Source organism: Gossypium arboreum, chromosome 12 (genome assembly GCF_025698485.1).
Source record: "Gossypium arboreum isolate Shixiya-1 chromosome 12, ASM2569848v2, whole genome shotgun sequence".
In the NCBI taxonomy this organism is placed as follows: domain Eukaryota; kingdom Viridiplantae; phylum Streptophyta; class Magnoliopsida; order Malvales; family Malvaceae; genus Gossypium; species Gossypium arboreum.
The window spans coordinates 68,079,774-68,090,679 of record NC_069081.1 but is presented as its reverse complement, the minus strand read 5'-3'; the positions used below and the strand labels follow the sequence as shown (position 1 = coordinate 68,090,679).

Below are 10,906 nucleotides of genomic sequence, written 5' to 3'. Positions count from 1 at the left end.
ACACCTGTGTCTAGGCCGTGTGGAAACAGGACATACATACTAACTTGGGTCACACAGCTGACAACACGCCTATGTGCCAGCCCATGTGCCACCCACGGCCAGTAGACATGCCCGTGTGTCTAGGCTGTGTAACTCACTAACTTAGTTAATTAAGCTACAGCAGACACAAAGTCAAATCACACGCCCGTGTGCTCAACCGTGTGGGGCGAAATTAGGCTTGTTTTAGGCCACTATTCCTCACCCAAATTCAATCACCTTAAAGCATACATATAACACCTTACTTACATCCAATTTGGCAGGCAAAACAACTGTTTCAAAACACATTATATTGCATCTATCATAATCAAGGCATGTGGACACCAAATTGGCATTCAAATATCAAAACTAACCAAACCTATACATATCACTTTCCAATTGTCTATTGTGCTATTTGAACCATAATCAATCATACTGAGATATGATATTTTACAAAGTAATATACACACCAAACTAACATAAACATAGCTTAAAAAAATCAAACCTTACATCATTATTAAGCCAACTCTCATGGCTAATTACATCAAACACTTAGGAATCAATTGTCAACATTACTTATACACTTCATAAACCAACTAGCCTATACATGCCATATAAATAATTTCACAAAGCTTTTAAGTACTGAAACGATAGCTGGATAGTGTGATACGATCTTCGATGACTTCCAACCTGAGCGAGCCACTGAAACACTATAAACATAGAAAAAGAAAAGCAAAGTAGGCTATAAAGCTTAGTAAGCTCGTATGGCTAATAAACTCATAATATCAATTAACCACAATTTAAACAGTTACTCAAAGTATAATTTAGCTCATATAATTTCATCATTCTATCACATACTCATTCGCATCATCAACCATGAATTTCACTAATCTATTAAATTCCATGCTCATACAATTTGTGTACATGTTCTCATTTCATTTACCATTTCATATGCATAAGCAACTAGACATATATTTCATTCAATTCAATAGCTATCACCTTTATATAGCCAAATAAACCATAGGAATCCTCATAAATTTCCACCGACTCATCATATGAATTTCACACATGTTATTTACTTGTCGATTTCTGTATGAGTACCAGAACTAATTCACATCATCGCTTATATTTCTTTGTACATCATCTTTACTCATTGACTCGTCTACACATCAATGAAAACACATCATCTCAATTCAATATTAATAAATATAATGAGTTCATAAACCTTTCACATTTCATTCATAAACATAAATATGAATTTCACAAGTTTCTTTGATTCAATGCTCATATAACCCATGTACATACCTGTATCTTCCTGTATATAACTCTTACTTTATCACATCTTTGGCATATCCGTTATCCATTTGTAATATTTTTGGATACCCGAAAACTCGCACACTTAGTGCCAAATAAATAGCCGAATCTATATCAATCTCGCACACTAAGTGCCAATATGTATATATAGCAGGAGCTATCTCAATCACGCACACTAAGTGCCAATATATGTATATAACTGAAGTTATCTGGTCTCGCACACTTAGTGCCAATATATAACTGAATCATCGTCAAACATGTCGATAATCTCGTATTCATATTTTAAAAAATATTAAAGCATTTAAAACATCATTATATCAATGCTTATTACATACAAACTTATCTCGATCGTCAGAACGATGAAATAGATTGACTAGTCCGAATCTTTGCTTTTCCTTTAATCTAGACCCGTACGAGGCTTAACTTGATCTAAATAATCAAATTCAATCCATTTATTATACATTCTAGACAATTCGGCCCAAAATAAATAATTTTTCAAAATTAAACTTTTGCCTCTATTATTTCACATTTTTGCAATTTAGTCCTCATCACATAAAATCACAAATTCATGCAATTTCATCCTACCCATGCTTAGCTGAATTTTTCTTATTGTCTTAGCAGTCCACATTTTCTATATAATCACACTTTTAACCACATAATTTCAATATTTCACAATTTAATCCCTATTTTGCATTTTTACTCAAAATCACTTAATAAAACTTGTTAATCTAACTTCAAACTTTAATAATCTATCATTAAACATCTAAACAACCAGGCATTCAACAATGGCATCATTCGAAATCTATAACATTTTTGAAAACGGAGATACGGGCTAGCTAGATTAAGTTGCAACGAGTTCAAAAACGTAGAAATCATTAAAAACTGAATCAAAATCACTTACTAATTACTAGATGAGATTGCTGAGACTTTGAAGCTTTAAGAATGGCTTTCTAAGCCCTAACATTCTGTAGAGATGATAATCGATGATGAAAAAAATTTTGTTTTATTTATTTGAACCTTTAATAACCAATTTACCAAATTAACCTTAAAACCAAATCATAATTTTAACAATGCCAAACCATGACATTCCACTATCAACATTTATGGGCTATTTACCATGCAAGTGCTCACAGTTTCTTTCTATAGCCATTTGGTGCATTTAACTTATAGAACTCAAGTTTTGCACCATATGCAATTTAGTCCTTTTTATCAAATTAACCACTCAAACTGTAAAATTTATTTACGAAATTTTCACATGAACATTCTATCATACTGTAAACCTTAACAAAATAATCAAATAAATATTTTGACTTCAGATTGTGGTCTCAAAACCACAGTTTCAATTAACCCTAAAAATAGGCTGTTACATGTAACACCTCTAACTCGTAACCGTCGCCAGAATAGGTTAAGAGGCATTATCAGACTTGTAAGTCAATTCTTAACAATCATTTATCAAATAATTCTCTTACTTCGGCCAATATCATTCATCCATATTCCATATGTACTCAAAGGAAGCATACAAAACTTTAATCATATATTCAAAACTAATTTAGTAACATATAAAAATTTCGAGTACTTAGAAAATTTTCAAGGTTACAATGGCCACACGACCATGTGCCTAGGCCGTGTGCCTCACACAGCCAACACACGCCCGTGTATTAGACTTTGTGAAAATAGGGCATACATACTGACTTATGTCACACGGCATAGGACACGTCCGTGTGTCAAGCCGTGTTAAAACTGGAGAGGTTACTGACTTGGGTCACATGGCCGACCACATGCCCGTTTGTCTAGCCCGTGTGCCCTTCAAAATGGCCTCACATGTCGTTGTGTCTTGGCCGTGTCAAAATTGGAGTGTGTACTGCCTTAATTCAAAAGGGTAACCCAAGGGATACACAACCGTGTAATATGACCGTGTGTCACACACGGCTGAGACACATGCCCATGTCTCTACTCATGTGGACAAAAATAGGCTATTTGTAAAGCCGTTTTGCCACCCTATATACATAAGCTTTTAAGACCACATTTCATAACCCAATAAGCAACCAAAACATTACCAAATCAAGCATGAATCATACCATTTCAACCACAAAACTAACTTACCGAAAAGACCATTTCATTAGACCATATATATATATATACCAAAATCAAACCATAAGTTCAAGCATAATCAACCCATATCTCATGGCATGATATACCCATTTCAAAACATACCACAGTAATCCTAGCCTATACATGCCATACTTTAATATATATATATTTTCAAAAGGTGCAAAAAATAAAATTCGATAGTGTGGTGATGATCCTTTACGATCCCCGAGCTTCCAGTAGCTTTGATATCTATAAAACAATGCAAACACACACGAAGTAAGCTTTCAAAAGCTTAGTAAGCCATATATAAATAAACTTATCACATAAAACATTTAAAATCAAATTCATTCAAAACATTTATAATCAAATTAATTCAATTAGCTCATGGCTATACACAATCACAAGTCCATATTTCTCACATAACATCATTTGGTCATAGTTCTCTAGCAATAAGCATATTTTATTATCATATAACTTATACTTACATCACAAATACACATCTACTACCTTTCATTAAACAAATTGGTATACTTTCATACGTACCAGAATTTGGATGAACATTTCATATAATCATTCATTTCTTAGAGTGCCCATTGAACCATTTGGAATCAAATAAGATACTCGGATAGCTTGGAAAGCACGTACAATGCCAACATCCCAGACCTGGTCTTACATGTAATCAATATCGATACCAGTGTCCCAGACAAGGTTTTACATAAAATCAAATACGATGCCTATGTCCTAGACATGGTCTTACACGTAATCTCAAATCGATGCCAACGTCCCAGACGTGGTCTTACACAACAACTCATATTGGAATCCTATGTCCTGATATATGTATCTTGACTATTCTTATGGTTCGTATGGGGCTTTTTGGAAGTCATCACATTATCAAAACTTTCTCAGATTTCACATTTTTAGCTCTCATAACCATTCACCATAATTCAAATATCATATAAACAATAATAATTCAATTTAACACATTTATTTGGATATTGACTTACTTCGTACGAGAATGAATGGAAACGAATGGCTATTCAACTACTTTCATTTTCCCCCGATCTGATTTCGTTTTCTTTGGTTCTTGATCTAAACAAATTCAAATTTAACTCTTTTATTCCCCAAATCATTCAATTCAATCCATTTACACATATTTAGGGCATTTTACAAATTAGCCCTCATATTTTCACATTTTAACACTTCACTCTTTAATCACAAAAATCACAAAATATACAAAATTTCTATATACACATGCTTAGCCAAATTTCCCCTTAGTTCAGGTAAGCCCACATATTTCATTTATTTCACATTTTAGCCCTTCAATTTCTCATTTTCACAAATTAGTCCAAAATACTCAAATTCATCAGAAATTCAAATATAAAACATGTTAACCCAAAACATATCTTTCATTTTACATCAACTAACATCACAAAGCTTACAATTTCATCAAAGGCATAACTCAAATTCACCATCCAATTCAGAAATTGAGACATGGGCTTGATAGATTACTAAGCAACAATCTCAAAAACGTAAAAATTATCGAAAACTGATCAAAAACACATACCTAATTGATGCTTGAGCTTGCTGAACCCTAAATAACTCTTTTTCTTTTCTTTTTCTTTGTATTTTCGGCAAAAGTGAACACTAATGGCCTAATTTCATAAATTTGTTTTATTAATAATACATTAATATCACATTTACCTATTTACCCTTAATGAAATAATATAAAAGCTTTTTAATGGTTGTCCATAAAAGTCCATTAACCATGTTAATGGTCCATTTCCTTAATAAGGACCTCACACTTAATAAGACACATCAATTCGACACTTAATCAAATAGAAGGATAATTTTGCATTTTCTGCAATTTAGTCCTTTTTGCAAATTAAACACACAAATGATTGAATTTTCATATGAAACTTTCATACATGCTTACCCACATACTATAAACATGAAAATAATATTAAAATATGTTTTGACTCAAATTTATGTTCCCAAAACCACTATTCTGACTAGGGTCTAAATCGAGTTGTTACAACTCTCCCGCTTAGAGATTTATGTCCTTGAAAATCTTATCATTTAACAGATTCGGATATTGCTGTCTCATAGCATCTTTAGGTTCCCACGTAGCTTCTTCGACTCTGTGTTTATGCCATAACACTTTCATTAAAGAATTTTTTTAATTTCATAATTCTTTAACCTCGCGAGCCAAAATACGGATCGATTTTTCTTCATATGTCATATCAGACCGAATTTCTATTTCTAATAGAGAAATCACATGTGTAGGATCAGATCTGTATCATCGAAGCATTGATACGTGAGACACATTATGGATCTTTTCTAGCTCAGATGGCAATAACAATCTATATGCAACTGTCTCGATATGCTCAATAATCTCAAATGGTCTAATAAACCTTGGACTCAATTTGCCTTTTTTGCCGAATCGGAGTATTTTCTTCCACGAAGTTACTTTCAAAAACACTTTATCCCCGATTTCAAACTCAAAATCTTTTCGTTTCAAGTCTATGTATGATTTCTGACGATCTGACGCTGCTTTCAGACTTTCACTAATCACTTTCACTTTCTGTTCAGTGTCTTTAATCAAATCAACCCCGTGAATCTTATTCTCACTAAGCTCAGACTAGTATAACAGTGTTCGGCATTTAAAACTACATAAAGCTTTGTACGGTGCCATTTTAATGCTCGATTGAAAACATTATTATACCCTAATTCAATCAATGGCAAATATTGTTCGCACAAACCTTCAAACTCAGGAATGCAATATCTCAACATATCCTCAAGTATCTGAATAATCCGCTCGGGTTAACCATCTGTTTGCGAGTGAAAAGCAGTACTGAAATACAATTTCGTACCTAAAGCATCTTGCAGTTTCTTCCAAAATCTCGAAGTGAATCTTAGATCTCTATCTGACACAATAGATAGTGGCACCCCGTGCAATCTCACAATTTTAAAAATGTATAATTTAGCTAACTTATCAAGCGAGTAATCTGTTCAAATCGGAATGAAATGAGTTGATTTCATCAATCTATCAACTACAACCCAAATTGCATCCTTCTTTCTCAGAGATAGGGGTAAACTCGAAACAAAATCCATCGTCACTCTATCCTATTTCCACTCGGGAATCATAATCAGTTGTAATAAACCGGATGGCACCTAATGTTTAGCTTTAACTTGCTGACAGATCAAACGTTTCAAAACAAAGTCAGAAATATCTCTTGTCATTCCAGGCCACCAGTATAGCTGTTTCAAGTCATTATACATTTTTGTACTTCCCGGATGAATAGATAAAAGACTGTTGTGAGCTTTGTTCTAAATCATCTAAATCAACCCTGGATTTCTTAGAACGCAAATCTGACCTCGAAATCTCAAACAATCATTATCATCAACTCTAAATTCTGAATTAGAATTCAATTCACACTGAGCTCGTTTTGCTATTATCTCATTATCAACTCTTTGATCATCACAAATTTGTTGTATAAACAACGGTCTCACTTTCAATTAGGCTAGAACTGATCCATCATCAGACAGAACTAAATGTGCGTTTATCGCACGTAGAGCAAACAGTGATTTCTGACTCAAAGCATCAGCAACAACATTTGCTTTTCCCGGAGTGTAATAAAAAACTAGCTTATAGTCTTTTAACAGTTCTAGCCATCTTCTCTGTCGTAGATTCAAATATTTATAAGTCATCAGATATTTTAGGCTTTTATGATCTGAAAACACGTGACATTTCTCACAAAACAGATAGTGATGCCAAATCTTCAAAGCGAACACAATCGCAGCTAATTCAAGGTTGTGTGATGGATAATTCTTTTCATGCAGCTTTAATTATCTCGAGGCATAGGCTATAACTTTGCCTTCCTGTATCAAAATGCATCCCATACCGTTCAGTGAAGCACCACTATATATCACAAATTCTTTACCAGATTCTGGTTGTACCAACATTGGAGCTTTAGTCAATATTTCTTTCAACTGATCAAAACTTTTCCAACATTTATCTGACCGCTCAAACTTGACATCTTTTTGTAACAATCTCGTCAATGGAGTTGTAATCATCGAAAAGCCTTTTACAAACTGTTTGTAATAACCAGCCAGTCCTGGAAAACTGCAGACTTCAGAAACATTTCTCAGAGGCTTCCAATCTAAAATCGCGAAAACTTTGCTCAAATCAACCCGTATACCAGATGCTGACAGAATATGGCCCAAAAAACTAAGTTCGTGCAACCATAATTCACATTTACTGAACTTCGCATATAACTGCTTATCACGCAAAGTCTGTAACACTATTCTTAAAAGCTCGGCATGTTCAATTTCATCACATGAATAAATAAAAATGTCATCAATGAATACAAAAACAAATCGATCTAAATACGGTCTGAAATTTTTTTCAATAAATTCATAAAAATAGCAAGAGCATTCGTTAATTCAAAAGGCATAACTAAAAACTCATAATGCCCGTACCTTGTTAGGAAAGCAGTTTTAAGAATGTCTGAATCTGTTACTCGCAACTGATAGTATCCTGATCTCAGATCTATTTTTGAAAATACAGAAGCTCCTTTCAACTGATCGAAAAAAACCATCAATTTGTGGTAGAGGGTACTAGGTCTTGATAGTTACTTAGTTCAACTGACAATAATAAATACACATTCTCATCATGCCGCCTTTCTTTTTCACAAATAGAATGGGAGCACCCTAGGGAGAAAATCTCGGTCGTGCAAATCCTCTATCGGTCAACTATTGCAACCAAGATTTTAATTCTTTCAATTCTATTGGAGCCATTCTATACAGAGCTATTGATATCGACGTAGTCCTCGGCACTAACTGAATACCAAACTCAACTTCTTGGATCGGAGGTAATCCCGGTAATTCTTCAGGAAACACGTCAGGAAACTCAGAAACAACAGGCACTAATTCTTTTTTTTTCTGTCACTTTCGTATCAATCATATAGGCAAAGTAGGCTTCAAGACCCTTTTCCACATATTTTAGAGTTTTAGTTGTAGATACCACAACTAGTAGCCTATTCAAATCACTGGACTCAATTCGAATTACCTCGTCTTTCTTGCATCTGAAATCAATAGTTTTTCGTTTACAGTTCACAATAGCATCATGCAAAGTTAACCAATCCATACCCAAAGTTATATCAAACTCATCAAAATGTAACAATATCAGATCAGCCAGAAAACAAATATCTCGAAACATCGACTGACAACTCTTGCATACTTTGTCAACTAAAACACTCTAGCCTAAGGGGTTTGATGCTCTAATTATAAATTCAGTAGACTCTACAGGAAAAGTCTTACTGGATACTAAATTGATGCATACATATGAATGTGTTGATCCCAAATCTATCAATGTAATCACGGAAGTATCATAAAGAGTAAATGTACCAGTAATCACATCTAGAGATGAAGCTTCCTCACGAGCTCAGATGGCATAGGCTCTGGTAGGTGCTCTAGCCTTTGATCGAATAGTTGTATCTTTAGTAGCTATTCGACTACCGCTCACATTTCTCGTATTCCTAGAAGGCCTGCCTCTAGTTAAAGTGCCACTCGGCCTCAGATTCTGTACAATTTCTTGTTCAATAGACTCGGGGCAATCTCGAATAAAGTGATCTAAGGATCCACATTTAAAACAGGCCTAATAATTCAATCTACAACTACCGGGATATTGTTTACCCCAATATTTGCACTCAGGTGGCGTTGGTTTGACATTTTCAACATGATAAACTTGAATTTATACATATTTCTATCCCATGCTTAGCATATTTTATGGATGATTTTTCCTTAGATTTGGTGAATTCGCTGCTCCTAATGCCTTATTTTCATGTTTTATACTTAGGTGAGCATATGAGAGTGAAAGGAACGAGAAACGGGCCAAAAATGGAGAAAATGGGCCAACATAAAAAATCAACACAGCCTGGACTTCCTCACACAGGCAGACCACACAGCCGTGTCAATTTGGCAGAATCGAAGCATGACTCACACGGGTAGAGCACACGCCCTGCCTATTTAACAGCCTTGACCAAGGCCTGAAGTAATCGCACACAAGCATGTCACACGGGCGTGTCCCTATCGAGCCCAAGCAGAGTCCTATTCGGAAAAGGCCACTTTTGAGGGCTCTTAGGCATTCCAAAGCCTATAAATACACCCTAAAGGAGGAGGAAAATGGGGGACGCACAGGAGGAAGCAAGGAATTTCTCAAGGAATGCCGATTGATCCATCTCAAAAGCCGGATTCACCATCAAGACTGAAGATCTCCCTTCAAATTCCCTCAGGAGTTTTGTGTTTTCTTATGTTTTGTTATTTTTATTCTTTTGAGATGTGTTCGTTCATTAGTATGAACTAAAACCCTTAAATACGTAAAGGGAATGAAACCTAAGATGGATATTGTTATTATTATCTAAATTGTATGATAAATATTTGACTTGTTCTTAATTCTTGTTTTGATATTCCAGGATATTGATTCAAGTTAAGCTCTTATTCAGAGAAGGAATAGACCCTATCTAAGAGTAAATTTGTCATAATTAAGCGAAGTTGATTGCGCGCCTAGAGATAGGGTGACAAGATTTTGCCGGATTAGGGTGAAACCTAATAAGGGAATCCATAGATCGAGTTAATGCAACCCTAGGGCCTTAATTAGAAAGAGATTTCAATTATTCAATCTAGGGTTAGACATTGTTAGTCTCGAGAGAGATAAGAATATAACTTAGGGATCTCTATGGAACAAGTTGAATGAATAAATCGTCCGATAAGAATATAACTGAAGTTGAATGAAACCTAACACAATTCAAATGATACAGAAATTTGTTCAGTTTGATGGTTTGCAGGACGAAGATCCCAACGCCTACTTAGGAAACTTTTTAGAACTATGTGATACATTTAAAATTAATGGCGTTTCTGATGATGCCATTTGACTTCGGTTATTCCCTTTTTCATTGAGAAACAAAGCTAAATAGTGGTTGAATTCGTTACTGTAGGGGTCAATCACTACTTGGGAACAAATGACCAAAAAGTTCTCATTAAAATACTTTCCACCGGCTAAAACGGCTAAATTACGTAATGATATATCTTCTTTTGTACAGATGGATTTAGAAACACTCTACGATGCATGGGAGAGATATAAAGACATTTTGCGAGGATGCCCTCACCATGGGTTACCACTTTGGCTATAGGTTCAAACTTTTCATAATGGTGTGAATCTTTCGACTCGACAAATGGTTGATGTAGCTGCTGGCGGAACCATCAATAATAAAACACCTGAAGATACCTATGAATTTATAGAAGAGATGTCACTGAATAACTATCAGTGGCAAGTCATTAGGACAAAGCCAACGAAAATAGTCAGTGTTTATAACGTTGATTTGGTCACCATGCTCTCTAATCAGGTAGAACTCTTGAATAAGAAAACTGATGGTTTTCTTAATTCTTCACAAGTTCACCCAATAATGCGGTACGAAGCAAGTGGAGG

At 34.8% G+C, this 10,906-nt stretch overlaps 1 non-coding gene across 1 annotated transcript; it reads right to left on the bottom strand.

Moving 5' to 3' along the window:
• Window positions 1-10,487: 10,487 nt before the first annotated feature.
• Window positions 10,488-10,594, bottom strand: LOC128286148 (small nucleolar RNA R71). The gene has a single exon (XR_008276693.1). It is a non-coding gene; the product is annotated as a small nucleolar RNA R71 (small nucleolar RNA).
• Between the last annotated feature and the right edge of the window lie 312 nt (window positions 10,595-10,906).